Source organism: Salvelinus namaycush, chromosome 1 (genome assembly GCF_016432855.1).
Source record: "Salvelinus namaycush isolate Seneca chromosome 1, SaNama_1.0, whole genome shotgun sequence".
NCBI classification, from domain to species: domain Eukaryota; kingdom Metazoa; phylum Chordata; class Actinopteri; order Salmoniformes; family Salmonidae; genus Salvelinus; species Salvelinus namaycush.
Genome location: NC_052307.1, coordinates 54,211,745 through 54,228,866, shown reverse-complemented (window position 1 = coordinate 54,228,866; position 17,122 = coordinate 54,211,745).

Sequence of the window (17,122 nt, the reverse complement as noted above, 5' to 3'; positions counted from 1 at the left end):
CTGGACCCTCCGCACCTTCTCTGGATTACTGACCCCTGCTTGCCTTTGACCTGCCGTTCGCCTGCCCCTTTATTAGAAATAAACGTTTGTTTCTTCGACACATTCTGCATCTGGGTCATACCTGAAACGTGATAGTACGAACTGGCACTGACTGACCCAGCAGACTCGGTCCAGCTCCGCAACACCCTCTCCTCCCAAGGAGCCTCCATTGGAAGGGACGAGGAGTTGCTTCGTGGTCTTATGGAAGGGTTCCAGACCATGGCCGAACGCCACAACCAAGCATTGAACATATTGCTGGAGCAATTCCGTGGGTTGCCTACTATGCAGCCTACCACGACGGTAACCTCCCAGCCCCTCAGTAACCCGGCTGTTAGCAGTAACCCGGCTGTTAACCCGGGAACCCCGCTTACCTCCCCCTGGAGCGCTTCGATAGAGAGTCGGGCACCTGTCGGACGTTTCTCGCTCACTGTTCACTCATCATCGAGCTGCAGCCCTCCTCCTTCCCCTCGGATCACTCTAAGATAGCGTACCTCATCACGCTGATGTCCGGGAGGGCTCTCGCCTGGGCTACGGCAGTATGGGAACAACAGTCGGCCGTATGCTTCAGTCTTTAGGAGTTTGTGGCAGAGGTAACGGAGGTTTTCGATGCTCCATTGTCCGGGAGAGAGGCCACTCTGAGTACCTGGTCATGCCCTTTGGCCTTACCAACGCCCCTGCTGTGTTCCAGGCTCTGGTTAATGATGTTCTCTGTGACATGTTGAACCGGTTCGTCTTCGTCTACCTTGATGACATCCTCGTCTTCTCCCGCTCCACCCAAGAACACGTGCTCCACATCTGACAGGTTCTCCAATGCCTCCTGGAGAACCAGCTTTTTGTAAAGTCAGAGAAGTGCAAATTCCATTGCTCCACCATCCCCATTCTGGGATACATCATCGCTGCAGGGAGCGTACAGATGGATCCCGGGAAGGTGAGAGTGGTGGTGGATTGGCCCCAGCCTATGTCCAGAGTACAGCTGGAGCGTTTCCTGGGTTTCGCCAACTTTTATCCCTGCTTTATCTGGGGCTACAGCACCCTGGCTTAGTAACCCGGCTGTGTCTGCACTCACCTCTGCTGACCGTTCCGGGATCTCAAACACCACTTCACCACAGCTCCCATCTTGGTTCATCCTGACCCGTCCCGCCAGCTCGTGTTGGAGGCCGATGCTTCAGATGCCGGAGTGGGGGCTGTCCTGTCCCAGCGGTCTTCCCTGGATCTCAAGTTGCATCCCTGCGCCTTCTTCTCCCACCGCCTCAACACCACGGAGAGGAACTCCGATGTGGGGAATCGTGAGCTTCTCGCGTGAAGATGGCGTTGGAGGAGTGGAGGCACTGGCTGGAGGGGACGGAACATCCATTCATTGTGTGGACTGACCACAAGAACCTGGAATATCTCCGCACCGCCAAGGGCCTCAATTCCAACCAGGCTAGGTGGCCCCTACTGTTCACCCTGTTCAACTTCTCACTCTCCTACCGGCCAGGATCCAAGAATGTCAAGCCGGATGCGTTATAGCCCCACGACTGCTACCCTGGATCTTGAGACCATCCTTCCCACCTCGTGCATGGCGACGGCACTCAGCTGGGGAATAGGGAAGCAGGTTCGGGAGGCGCAGCCTGACGCGGTCCACTCCACGGTCCTGGAGTGGGTCCACTACTCCAGGCTTGCCTGCCACCCGGGCTCCCGTCGGACCCTGGCTTTTGTGCGACAAAGCTTTTGGTGATCTGCCATGGTTCCTGACGTCTCCGCATTCATAGCCGCTTGCATGGTCTGTGCACAGAACAAGACTCCTTGGCAAACTCTGGCTAAACTCCTCCAAACTCTGCTTGTCCCTCACCATCCCTGGTCTCACATGTCCCTGGACTTTGTCGCGGGTCTCCCCCCGTCTGATGGCAACACTGCCATCCTGACCGTTGTGGATCGGTTTTCCAAAGCCGCCCACTTCATTCCTCTCCCCAAGCTACCCTCTGCCAAAGAGACGGCCCAGCTCACGGTGCAGCACGTCTTCCGGATCCATGGACTGCCAGTTGACATGGTCTCCGACCGGGGTCCTCAGTTCTCGTCCCGGTTCTGGAAGGCGTTCTGCACCCTCATTGGGTCATCGGCCAGCCTGTCCTCCGGGTTCCACCCCCCGTCCAAAGGCCAGTCAGAGCGAGCCAACCAGGAACTTGAGACTACTGTGCTCTGCCTGGTCTCCACCAACCCCAGCCCCTGGAGCTAGCAGCTGGTGTGGGTCGAATACACCCGCAACACGCTTCCCTGCCTATCACCTTTTGAGTGTTCCCTGGGGTATCAGCCCCCGCTCTTCCCTGAGTAGGAAGAAGAGGTCGGCAAATCTTCTGCCCGGATGTTTGTCCGCCGCTGTCATGGTACCTGGAGGAGAGCCCGGTCGGCCCTCCTCAAGACCACCTCCAGGTATCGACGACAAGCGGATCACCATGGGGACCCCAGCTCCCCGGTATCATCTCAGGCAGAAGGTATGGCTGTCCACCCGGATCTGCCCCTCTGGGTGTAATCCCGCAAACTCTCCCCTGTGGCTGGGATCACGGATTGTCCTGGGTTTGTGGCTGTCTAGATCCCTGCTGCTTGTTGTTTTCATTTTTCCCATGACCTGCCCTGTCTGGATCTGCGAGTAGTAACAGCGTAACCTACGTTGCTAGCTACCATGACAAAAACCAAAGCCGGCGGGAGTACCATTGAGGAAAGTGGTGTCTCTATCACACATGAAGGATATTTTAAACGAACAAAAAGAGACCTGCAAGCAGTTGTTACAATAACAAGAAAATAGCTTCAAGTGTTTTGTCCAAATATTTGTGATTCTACTAATAAAATAATGGATGACCTGACCAGAGAGGTCCAGGACCTGAAGAACAGTTTGCAGTTCTCCCAGGGTCAGCTCGATGAGTTGAAACAGGAGAACGGCAAGATGACAGCAATCTGTAAGTCCTTGAGAGAGGACATCAGTTCTGTGTGTAAATCCATGATAACAATGACAGATAAATCTCGAGGGACAATCAAGGCGGAACAACATGGTTGTGGATGGAATTGCAGAATCTCCACATGAAACCTGGATGGAGTCTGAGGACAAATTGAGGGAAATTATCTCTGAGAAATTGAAGATGGACCACAGGAAGATTGAGGTGGAGCGCGCCCACAGGACTGGAAAACCCACCACTGACCCAGGTGATTGGCCCAGGCCAATAGTGGTCAAGTTCCTGAGGTTCAAGGACAAGGTAGCTGTTCTGGAAAGAGCCAAGAACTTGAGAGGAACATATATCTTCCGCAATGAGGACTATCCTTAAGCTGTGCGCCAGAAGAGGAAAGAACTGATCCCAGCCATGAAAGCTGCCAGAGTGCGTGTGGACATTGCTTACATCTGCTGTGACAGGCTCATTGTCCACCCTCCCTCCCAGAAGCCTGGAAGGGATGAGAGAGCCAAGCATATGGGTTTGTAGCTTCAACCTCGCAGCGCACACACACACACACACACACACACACACACACACACACACACACACACACACACACACACACACACACACACACACACACACACACACACACACACACACACACACACACCAATTGATTAATGGAATGCTGAATGTATATTTTTTTATCTTGCTTTGTTTGCTCTTTTCAGTATTATGTATATCTCTGATAAGCTACCCAGGAAAGGGCTGAAAATATACCATATTAATATATGTAGCCTTAGAAATAAGGTTCATGAAATCAATAAAATCAGATAACATTCATATATTAGCCATTTCTGAGTCTCACTTAGGTAACTAATTTGATGATAGATCAGTAGCAATACAAGGATATAACATCTATAGAAGAGACAGAAATGCTTATGGGGGAGGTGTTGCTGTATATATTCAGAGCCATATCCCTGTAATGCTTAGAGAAGATCTTGTGTCAAGTGTTATTGAAGTGTTGTGGTTGCAGGTTCACTTGGCACATCTAAATCCTTTTTTTTGGGGGTGTTGCTATAGGCCACCAAGTGCTAACAGTCAGTATCTAAATAATATGTGTGAAATGCTTGATAGTGTATGTGATGTAAACAGAGAGGTAAACTTTCTTGGAGACCTGAATATTGACTGGTTTTCATCAAGCTGTCCGCTCAAGAGTGAGCTTCTTACTGTAACCAGTGCCTGTAATCTGGTTCAGGTTATTAATCAACCTTCCAGGGTCTTTACAAACACTACAAGAACACGATCATCCACATGTAGCGATCACATTTTACTAGTGCTGTAGAACTTTGTTCTAAAGCTGTATCTGTACCCATTGGATGCAGTGATCACAATATAGAGGCTATATCCTATAAGCCAAAGTTCCAACAGCTGGGGCAAAAACAGTGTATAAGAGATCATACAAAAGATTTTGCTGCGTCTCATGTGAATGATGTTAAAAATATTTTTTGGACTGATGTGATGAATGAGGAGTATCCAGACGCTGCACTTGATGAATTTATGAAATTGCTTCTTCAAATTATTGATAAACATGCACCTGTTAAGAAACTGACTGTTAGAACTGTTAAGGTTCCATGGCTTGATGAGGAATTGAAAAACTGTATGGTTGAAAGAGATGGGCAAAAGAAGTGGTTAATAAGTCTGGCTGCACATCTGACTGGCTTACTTACTGCAAATTGAGAAATTATGTGACTAAACTCAACAAAAAGAAGAGTAAACTTTATTATGAAGCCAAGATCAATGATATAAAGAATGATAGAACAAAACTTTGGAATACTTTAAATGAAATTATGGGGAGAAAGACACATTCCACTCAGCTTATACGTCACAAAACCATTTGATGTTGCCAATTATTTTAATGGTTATTTCATTGGCAAAGTGGGCAAACTTAGGCAGGAAATGCCAACAATGAAGAGTGAGCAATTGTATTCATGCATAAAGAAAAGCATTGCAAGTTTGAATTTTCTAAAGTAAGTGTGGGAGAGGTTAAAAAATTATTATTTTCGATTTTTTGTCAATAATGACAAACCTCCTGGCATTGACAACTTAGATGGAAAGCTACTGAGGATGGTAGCTGACTCTATAGCCACTCCTATCTGTCATATTTTCTATGTGAGCCTAGAGGAAAGTATTTGTCCTCAGGCCTGGAGGGAAGCCAAAGTGTGGTAAAGTGGCCTTTACTGGTTCTAACAGCAGACCTATAAGCTTGCTGCCAGCTCTTAGCAAACTGTTGGAAAAAATTGCTAATTGCTAATTGCTATGCTATTTCTCTGTAAACAAATTAACAACAGACTTTCAGCATGCTTACAGAGAAGGACACTCAACATGTAATGCACTGACACAAATGACTGATGATTGGTTGAAATAAATCGATAATAAGAAGATTGTGGGAGCTGTACTGTTAGATTTCAGTGCAGCCTTTGATATTATTGACCATGACCTGTTGTTGAAAACAGTTATGTGCTATGGCTTTTCAACCTCTGCCATAATGTGGATTCCGAGCTATCTATCTAATAGAACTCAAAGGTTTTTCTTTAATGGAAGCTTCTCTAATGTCAAACATGTAAAGTGTGGTGTACCGCAGGGCAGCTCTCTAGGCCCTCTACTCTTTTCCATTTTTACCAATGACCTGCCACTGGCGTTAAACAAAGCATGTATGTGATGATTCAACCATATACGCATCAGCAACTACAACTAATGAAGTCACTGAAACCTTTAACAAAGAGTTGCAGTCTGTTTTGGAATGGGTGGCCAGTAATAAACTGGTGCTGAACATCTCATCTCTAAACATCTCATCTCTAAGAGCATTGTATTTGGTACAAATCATTCCTTAAGTGCTAGACCTCAGCTGAATCTGGTAATTAATGGTGTGGCTGTTGAACAAGTTGAGGAGACTAAATTACTTGGCGTCACCTTAGAGTGTAAATGGTCATGGTCAAACATATAGATCCAATGGTTGTAAAGATGGGGAGAACCGTATTAAAAACCGTATTAAAGAGATGCTCTGTTTTTTTGACACCACACTCCAAAAGCAAGTTCTGCAGGCTCTAGTTTTGTCTAAACTTGATTATTGTCCGGTCCTGTGGTTCAGTGCTGCAAGGAAAGACCTAGTTAAGCTGCAGCTGGCCCAGAACAGAGCGGCACGTTTTGTTCTTATTTGTAATCAGAGGGCTGATATAAATACTATTCATGCCAGTCTCTCTTGGCTAAGAGTTGAGGAGAGACTGACTGAATCACTTCTTCTTTTTATAAGAAACATTAATGTGTTGAAAATCCCAAATAGTTTGCATAGTCAACTTACACACAACTCTGACACACACACTTATCCCACCAGACATGCCACCAGGGGTCTTTTCACAGTCCGCAAATCCAGAACAAATTCAAGAAAGCATACAGTATTATATAGAGCCCTTATTGCATGGAACTTCCATCTCATTTTGCTCAAATAAACAGCAAACCTGGTTTCAAAAAGCAACACCTCGCAGCACAACGCCTCTCCCCTATTTGACCTAGATAGTTTGTTTTTATGCATTGATATGTAGGCTACGTGTGCCTTTTTAAAAAATGTATCTAGTTCTGTCCTTGAGCTGTTCTTGTCTATTGCTGTTCTGTATTATGTCATTCTGTATTATGTTTCATGTTATGTGTGGACCCTAGGAAGAGTAGCTGCTGCTTTTGCAACAGCTAATGGGGATCCTAATAAAATACCAAATACCCGGTTTATCGGCCCGTTTCCCATCTCCAAAGTCATTAGCCCCTCTGCTGTTTGTCTTCTGTTGCTCCGTACCCTTCGTATACATCCCACCTTTCATGTGACCAGAGTTAAACTCATGTCTCACAGCCCTTTGTCTCCTGTGCCCTGACCCTGAGACTGCCTGCCATTCTGTACCCTTTGCACCTTCTCTGGATTACTGACCCCTGCCTGACTTTGACCTGTCGTTTGCCTGCCCCTGTATTAGAAATAAACGTTTGTTTCTTCGACACTGTCTGCATCTGGGTCATACCTAAAATGTGATAATCGACTCATTAAAAGCCTATTCAATGCATGTTGTCTTGTAAAACAACATAACCCCGATTTGACCTAAATTCTTAAAACACATGACGTTTCGGAAATTATTACTCCAATTATCTCAAGAAAACATAGAACGAAAATGGACACAATAACGGTTCTTAGCCATTATGATATGATTGTTTACTGAAAGTATACACCTCAGTTGGTGTTTTTTTTCATTAAAAAAAGACAATATATTTAGCTATATAAAGATATATTTACAGTTATTTCACACCTGACAACAAAAGCATATGGCAAATATTGTCCGTCATTCACTAGATTCACTCTATGTTCATTCATCCACCATGCTAAATCTGTTACCATGGCATCCGAAAGGCTGGTGTCTGGAAAGCAGAGTATAGTGTTCCCGTAATGACAGCGGAGCCATCTCAGTCAGAACTGGATGCTACCAGAGTAAGTGGTGAGTCATTCAGGGTCGTAGTTTTATCAGGAGTCCATCCCCTTGAAAACAAAAAAAGGTAAAGCAATGACATTGATAATAGTGCCAGTTCTTATGCAGTCAAAAGGTGCCTGCAAACTTCAAAGTTCTAGTTAGACCCTTGGTTGATATGACGTCATTGCTTTGTACTTTGGTTATGTACATCGCGCCAAAAAATCGGAGCAAGTGATGGTCAAACATGAGTGTGGGGGTAGATACCTTACAGGACTTATGGATCCATGCGAATGGTCAGACATTCTGACCTTCAAAAATGTACATTGGCCTAGTAAAGCCACCATTGTAAATTGGCTACCAGGATCAATTGGGCATTGTCATTGGATCTACCTCTCAGATAAACCTGTCAAATCAGACATGACTGTTTCTGTACATACCTTGGCAGTATACAGTAGAAGCAATTTCTCCTTATCTTGTGTTTCAAAATGATAATAATTACAACAGATACAGAGGCACAGTATTAGTAAAGGTTATGTAATATAATGTATCACAATCTAAGGTGTCAACCCAGCTTCATCACATTTCCCCTGCTAGGAAAATATCAGGTAACTTCATGATGAAATCAGTTCTGCCTCAAATTATTCCCTTTGGAAGTGTTCCTTGGTAAGCCCTTTGTTGTATTTTTGCCGTTGTTGTAGAAAACCTGTCCTACTTTTCTCTGTTTTCTGCAGCGTGGAGACCTACCTGAACTGAAATCAGCTCTCTGTTGTTGCTCAGCCTCTGGGTAGCTTCAGAGACATAAAGGTCAACGTGTTCAGAGCTGAGGGGCACATTATTTGGAGGGGTGGGATACACCTGTCCTCTCCAGTGACCCTCTTTCACTGTGATAATGATAATGGGATGGGTGTAGTTGACAGGCTCTTTTCCTCTCTTACTGGGATCAGAGGAAAATGCGGGACAGGCAGCCTATTGAAATATTGGACTACATTGATCAGTATCAGGACTCCTGAGGTTTTAGCTGTAGAGGGCGTGTTACACAGGTGTGCTTTGTCTACCAGAATCCATGACAGTACAGGGATATTGTTACTTTCCTCCTGCACATAATTGCTTTTGTGACTCCTCTCGTTTCTTTCCACCAGGCCCTGTCATCATGTTCCAGAGAGTTCTTACTGGTAAGTACTCTCTCACCCTGTATATATACAGGTTATTGTTCTATACATGTTCTTCAGTATGCAAGAAAGAGGCTTAATGGTTTGCTCATTGGAAGTATAAGAACAAGTCACTGTACAGTACACAATGGCATACATGTTACATAAGGGTTTCCTCCCCAGAGTAAACTACATAGATGTGCCATTGAGAAGAGGCAACAGAATGTGTTGTACTTTTGATTTAGATGGCTGGTTTTGGGTGTCAGTATATTATAGGAGTAATTCATATTTTATTGTATTTTATTCTTCAGTCCTTTCGGGTTTCATGTTTTCATTTAGTGGTAATTTCAGAAACCTCTGAAACAATGGGTACAATTAAAGGACTTCTGGACAGTACGAGCATTTGATTTACAACTTTCTGATGCGCATGTGTGTGCGCTGACAGGATGGGTGCAACTGAAAGTAATCTGTAGCTTGCTTGAACTCAATTGGGAAGCCAAGTTGTACCCGGTTACACCACATACGACAGTATAATCACAACCCACTCTCTGTGCAGCCCTGTCATTACGGGCCAGAGAGCGACATCAAGTGCTACTCTCTTCTGAAAGGCAGTGATCATACGCTGTCTCTACATGAGTAACTGCTCTCCACACTCTATGTCACTAAATCACTCTTTGAGTCCCACTTTTTGCTATCCCGGTGCTTCTCGAGTTGAAATCCTTGTAAATGTCTCAGTTGGACAATACCCCTCTTCATCCGTCATCGATACCCTCTAGAGATAGAACCTCTAATTGGACATACATATTAAAGACCACCACGACAGGGACAGGTAATGAGTGTTGTTAATGGAGAGGATTTCACACACTGATGCCATCTGGTTTGTCACGTACATGGGTGTCATGCACCCTCTCTTATTCATGCATTGCTCTTTTGTCTTTCTCAATAAGTTAGGGATTAATCTTTCGTGGACGTGACAAACATTTGCGCAAATTTTACTTCTGGGTAACCGAGATTAGGTAGGGAATATACTTAGTGGCCAGGCTAACAGAGTTGGCAGATGATACAGCCACAAAAGGGACATAAATGGAATAATATTGGATGGCAATCCCTAAACAATATTCCGCATGGCTCTAGCTTTGGCTTACCATTCATTCTGTGAAATAAGAAGAACACAGAAGATCATTGAGGACAGTCAGTTATCTTTGGTAGGAGTCAAAGTACTGGCAGCAATCAGGCGACATAAAAATGTGCTCCATGGCAGCAATGCAGTTTATTAAGCTCTTTTGTCAATAGGAGAATAAGTAGTATCTATTGCTCACCCTTTCACAGTCCAACCCCTCTGTGCCTCTCTCTCTTTCAATCCTCCTTTATAATAATATATTACATGTGATAATCACAGGTGTCTGTTTCACAGAGTTAAGTTTCCACCCGCAGTTATGTAAGAGGCCGTTTGTAATTACATAATGCTTTGTCTGCGGTGGAGACAAAAGGGGAAAAGCTGAGGGAGATGCACTGTGGGTATGAAGAGGTGAGACCTTTAATCTTCTTGGTCTTGGTATTCAAGCCACACTGTGAACAAAGCAGTGAGGTGTGTGGACAAATAGTAATGTTGTGGCAGACATGTTGTCATGTTTTATGCTACGTTCCACTATTCACCTCGTATTTGCATTTTACCAAGGTAGCGCTTGGTGAAATTCGAACTACATAGTAATTACATAATAACTAAGCTTTTGTTTGTCTGGGGTTCACAAAAACCAGCACTGCTTAGTACCATTGTGCACCAGCTACTGTAGTTGATTGCAATTGAATTCCTCATAGTCCAGACCTGGGGATTCTATCCTTGCTGTAGCCTGCAATAGCATCATCAGCATTGGACGTAATTGTCATTATGTAGCATGACAATGGTTCCACCTTCCTGCTGCTCAGTCTATAAACCCCCATGATTACATGACATTGTACATTCAGTCATACAGTTCCAAACTCTTTCATCTTACAGTTAACCAGTGTTGACAACTTTGCATTTGATGTCATATGTCACCTTTGCATTTGATGGTAATTTCGGCAAAATCTGGTCAAGGAAACTTCAGGGGATTTATGGTACATTTCTAACCAGCCATCATCTGTAGTGGGATGGAGTTTACAACCGTACAGGGCGGACGTAAGAGCTGTGGAGAGGCTTCAGAGAGGCAGTAAAAAGGCCTGAGGCAGCCATTTGAAGCAGCGTTAACAGCCCCCTCCTACCAGGTGTTTTCATTGCTATGGCATTTTGTTTTAACTATCATTAGCTACAAGAGTGAGAGGAAGCTATGGTATACCTGAAGTATTTAATGTATGGCCTGACACATGAAAGGACTGGGAATATGATGTATGACGTATGAAGCCCAGTGCACATTGGTGAAATTTGTGTTCAGTTTCACTCCAAGCCACGTTCTCTCATCTTGTCTTGTTGCTACTTTCATCTTGTCCTGTTTTAGTCACACTTTCATCGTGTCTTGTTGCTACAAAGAGTAATTGGTGAGAATATATGGCAGTGAGAGTCGTGCTGTCCTGTATAATGACAAAATAGCTATGTTCCTAGACAAAGACAAAATGAAGAAATCTAACAGTGTCCTCATCTCATCTCTGGTCCTGCTGCTTTCCACCAAATGTTGCCCCTGTCTGTATTCTAATTGACCAGGGAATTATAGGTAATCACTGAGCTACTTGAAGCCACTCTTACTCTCGACAAGCGATGGCTTCATCAGACCCGGGTGAGGAGTCATTTCCAGTTAGAATGGGCTCCTAATTAGGGATAATAAGCTCACTTCAAGAAATACAGAACTGTCAGCTTTAACTGTTCCTGTCCCTCCTCATCTAATTGACTTATTTTAGAGGGGCACTTGCATAAATACCAGGCGAGTCTTGAACAAGATCACTGCTTTTTAAAACAGCCACTGTTACAGCTGCCGGTCTGGAGCAAAAAATAAACAAATGGTCAAATGACAGAAAGTGAGTGGTGCGTAAGTGATTACTAATTATGTCCCCCTGTTAGCATGTCAAAAAGGTAAGGAGAGACAGGTAAACACGAAGCAGAAATTCAATATGACCTGCCTTAGGCCACATATCACAGGATTTTGTGAAATTTCTGAGGATTTAACACAGAAATTAATTATATCAGTGGGTGTTAACTTCTCTGCGCTACGAATCCCGTTAGCGGGATCACTTTCCTAAACAACCGCTAGAATTGCAGGGCACCAAATGCAAAAATATTACTAAAAATATTTATAATCTTATAATCATGCAAGTGAAATATACCAAAACACAGCTTAGCTTGTTGTTAATCCACCTATCGTGTCAGATTTTGAAAATATACTTTACAGCGAAAGAAATCCAAGCTTTTGTGAGTGTAGCAATCAATGCTACAACAGCTAGCCCCAAATTAGCATGGTCACGAAAGTCAGAAAAGCAATAAAATTAATCGCTTACCTTTGATAATCTTCGGATGTTTGCACTCACGAGACTCCCAGTTACACAACAAATGTTCTTTTTGTTCGATAAATATTACTTTTATCACAAAAAAACGCCATTTGGGTTGCGCATTATGTTCAGAAAACCAACGCCTTGTTCCGTTCGACAAATTCCAAAAAGTATCCGTAATGTTTCAACCGGATCATAACCTATTCATTAAGAGACAAAAGGAAAATGGAGAGCTCCTCTCGCGCGCGCAGTAACTATTCGGAGGACACCTGACTACTTTTGATAAATCACGCTCATTTTTCAAAATAAAAGCCTGAAACTATGTCTATAGCCTGGTCACAGCCTGATGAAGCCATTGGAAAAGGAATCTGGTTAATACCCCTTTAAATGGAAGAAAGACGGTCCAGGAAACACAGATTTAAAAAATATATATCACGTCCGGGTTAGATTTTCTCAGGTTTTCGTCTGCAGAATACGTTTTGTTATACTCACAGACAATATTTTGACCGTTTTGGAAACTTTGGAGTGTTTTCTATCCTAATCTGTAAATTATATGCATATTCTACGATCTGGGCCAGAGAAAATGTCTGTTTACCTTGGGAACGTTATTTAAAGAAAAAGAAAAATTCTGACCCCTAGCGCTAAGAAGTTTAAACAGTACTCATTACAATGTAAGCATACTACCAAATATACACTGAAAACCTGGGGGATAGCCTACTTGACAAAACAAGGGTTCAGAAATACAGCTGCAGGTTGCATTCTGTTCATATGCTGGTTTGAAATGACCTAATATCACACCACGCGCAGTTAACAGCACCTTCACACAAAAGAATGAGTGTGATGTATCATGGGGCAGGTTTTTACAAATTAGGGCACATAAACAGTCCCTGAAGGAGGGGACAGAGAGTGGAATGGTAACATTAGCTGAGGATCTGGAGGAAATGGTGGAGAGAAAGAACCACATGAATGGGAATATTTTCTCTGTCCACTTGAAGTGCTGTTAAAGACCATTGCATAAAAATATTCATTATTGCTCTCTCTTGAAAACCACCAGAGCTGCATAAAGATCCAGATCATCTGTTTACAGTGACACTGTGATTTGTTTGACTGAGTAATAACAGGCTTAGTGTTCCATCCCCTCAGTGGAGGTGGTAAAATCAGGTAACCAGGTGTGAACTGAATCCCGCCCAGTGATCAGAGACTACAATCAGCTCGGTGCAAGAAGTGAGAAGTGTCATTGTCAATCGTCTCTCAAGATAAATGTGTTCTTCAATTCATGTCTTTAAGTCCTGCAAAATAGGAGGTCATTATCACGCAACTAGGCAACTCATTTTAGCCTGTGATCAGTCAAGGATGTTATCCAACTCAATCAAACTAACTCTCACACTTTCTGGTTATGGTAGTGGATCTGAACCTGACGCCCTGCTGCGTAAATTAAGCCTGGCTGTGAGCTGAGACAGCTCGGTTCACCACAGCACTATACCAGAGTAGCATCCTCTGGCTGACACACTCAGCCAGCCACACTACACCACTCCTCTCATGACGCACGCACACACACACACACACACACACACACACACACACACACACACACACACACACACACACACACACACACACACACACACACACACACACACACACACACACACACACACACACACACACACACACACACACACACAGTCAGTCAGTATATCACTGCAGTCAAGAACACACTGCTGCATCAGGCCAGACAAGGACAGCAGGGCGTCCAAAACCTCAAATCCACACTCTCGGTCAGTTAAGATGTCTCTATCATTCTGATGTATTTACTATATACATAGTACTGTATACTGTAAGAAGGTGCACATAAGAGACATTAGAATAAGTATGCTCTTTATTAAATGTATGAATCACCTCACTGCATATCGGAGTTCCTATTGAGTGTAACAGTGCAGCGCATGCAGTATTTTAATGTTTCACGATAAAAGGAAATGTTAGGGAATGAACGTTATTTATAATAAGGGTTACATGGAGAAAATCAGACTTCTCTGAAATGAAAATGGATGGCCCTCCATTCAACAAAATATATTTGACCTAAACCATCCCTGAACGCTTGAAAAAAAACAAGTGACCCTCCCCTATACAGCCCCACATTGGAGGTGTCACAATACACATAAAACCTAGCAGTCAAACAGGGAAATGGTTCCAATCGTTTTTCCACCAATCATTTTTCCCATAGAGAATTTTCAAAATACTTAAAATAAGGCCTGTGTTTCGTGTAGGCTTACTCTGGCGTGACATTTCGAAAAGCATGTAAATCTCTCTCGGACAAGGTGACTTTTACAAATATATTCGGCTCAATTTACTCTCAGATTCAAAAATGCTAATTCACATCAAAATAGACATCATGCAAGACTACAAATCCCTGCAAGGTCCTGCACGTCATCTCTAGCTGACACCTTTGCTAACAGGTATTGTGTAAATGTAAAACTTGCACAAGACAGTTCACAGAATTGTCAATTGAAAGAAATGTAGCCAATTTATTCATTACAAAATTGTGCTAACATCAGAGGGTTAATCCAGAGATTCTTACTTTTGCCTCGATTTGGCAGTCTCATCCAGATCATCATGGCATTTTTTGTTTTTTATGATAGCCACATTAGCATCTAATTAGCATTTCTTTTTGGCGGGGTACATACAGGCAAATATATTTATAGTCACCAGATTTACATGGTTATCAGAAAAATGAATGATGGAAAAATGATTGGAACCATTTATTGTTTGACTGCTAGGTTTTATGGGTATTTTGACTCATACTGTGGTACTCTATACCCAAAATAATAATTAAAACCAAGCGGATAGCAGAGAACATGTCTTCCTTTTGCCCACACTTCTTGGACAGGCAACAGGGCTGCGGGCCAGAAGGTTGTGGGTTCACAGACCACCGTGGACAAGAGTAGGGGTGGAAAGAGCCCCTTTATAGTAAAAGCATTGCATGAATATATTATATTGTATTTGCAGGTGCGAGAAAAAAATTGCTTTTATAAACATTTCTTGCAATTCTACGTAATATTCCATATTAGCGGACATTGCAGGCTAAGAATGGACAAAGAGATAGGCCTATGTGTTATCATCTTATCATATTTCTCCAAATGCCAAATCAGTGTGTCTTTTTTGCAATGAAACTGTCCCTGTTTGCAAATAATTAAACCTGAGACTTAATTTAGGAATCTGAGCATGGTACTTTCAAAAGTTAGGCCTACCTTTCCACCCTAGGCAGAGTAGGCCTACCAACTTAGAAAAATGTAAGCTTTAACTGCTGGCTTCTCTTCTTCACTGGCTTCACCCAACGAGAGAAGGTTACACGTGTGTCCCTAAAAGCTGTCTGGGTTTAAACACCTTCTGTTGTAAAGGAAGTGAATAGCTTTAATCAATTGATAGTGACATAATTAGATTACCTCACAAGCAAAGTCAGCCTCTGAATGTCAAAGAAACAAAACAATGATATCCCCATGTGCATCAGTGTCACCACTTTGCCAGGTATTCTACAGTGTCACGATCGTCGTAAGGATTGGACCAAGGTGCAGCGTGGTAGGGGTACATTTAATTTAATTTAAATGAACACCAAACAAAAACAACAAGATACTGAACGAAACGTGACACTACTGGTGTGCACACAGGCAACTAACTGTAGACAAGATCCCACGAAACACAAAGGGGAAATGGCTGCCTAAATATGATCCCCAATCAGAGACAACGATAAACAGCTGTCTCTGATTGGGAAACAAACCAGGCCAACATAAACCATAAATCACCTAGATGACCCACCCTATTCACTATCACGCCCCAACCAACAGAGAATAGACAGCTCTCTATGGTCAGGGTGTTACATACAGCTTGTTTCTAGCATAAGCATTGTGGACCAAGGCAGTTATAGATCAATCAATATAATCGGATCCGTTTTATTTTCTTCCAAATGTTCTTATATCTTTAACTGTAATTTTCTCGAATAAAAGGTATGCCTATTAGGCCTCCTGAGTGGCGCAGCGGTCTAAGGCACTGCATCACAGTTTTGCAGCGTCACTACAGCCTGGGGTTTGATCCCGGCTGTGACCGGGAGTGTGACCGGGAGTCCCATAGGGCAGGGCATAATTGGCCCAGCGTCGGGAGGGTTTGGCCGGCGGAGGGGAGGGGGCTTTACTTCTCATTGCGCTCTAGCAACTCCTTGTGGCGGGGCGGGCGCCTGCAGGCTGACTTCAGTTGAACAGTGTTTCCTCCGACACATTGGTGCAGCTGGTTAAGTGAGCGGGTGTTAAGAAGTGCGGTTTGGCGGGTCATGTTTCGGAGGATGCATGACTTGACCTTCAATTCTCCCGAGCCCGTTGGGGAGTTGCAGCAATGAGACAAGGTCATCACCTTCACCATCACCAAGATCATAATCATGAAATTGGGGACAAAAACAGGGGTAAAAATTTAAAGGAAGGCCCATCTCATACCACCTCAATTCAAGTCTTGGTTTTAACTTAACAGCCCTTCACTGACATCGAGGTAGGCTATTTAAAGAGTGCATGGTGGGTGGAGGAATTGACCAACAATTCTATGGATATAGCAGTCCATAGCCTAATTTTGTCTGTCAAACAGGTAGGCCTACCTATTTTCTTAAATAGGAAGAAATAGGCTGTCGTTAGTAAAGTCTAATTAAATGAGGATGGTTGAAATGAATTATACCTACTCAAATGTATCTACTTTCAGCCCCATGAGCTGTCCATTTCCAATTGATTGTGTTTCAGCACCACAATGTAAGTTACTCAAATCTGGCTTACTGTGGGGTCATTTACTCTGATAAATACATCATGAGAAAGAAACATATTGTATTTAATAAATTAATTATAGTAGTAGCAATCTATCAAAGTTTACCTCCGGTCCTCCTCATCTTCGCGTTCTCCTCAAACTGAACAGAACAGAACATAGACTATAGGCCAGTCCGTGCAAAATATGTTTTTGGACTAGGCCTAATCAAAAATGATTTTCCTCCAGGTAATCATTCTGTAAATATCAATCGGTCCATTTTTTATCCAGCAGC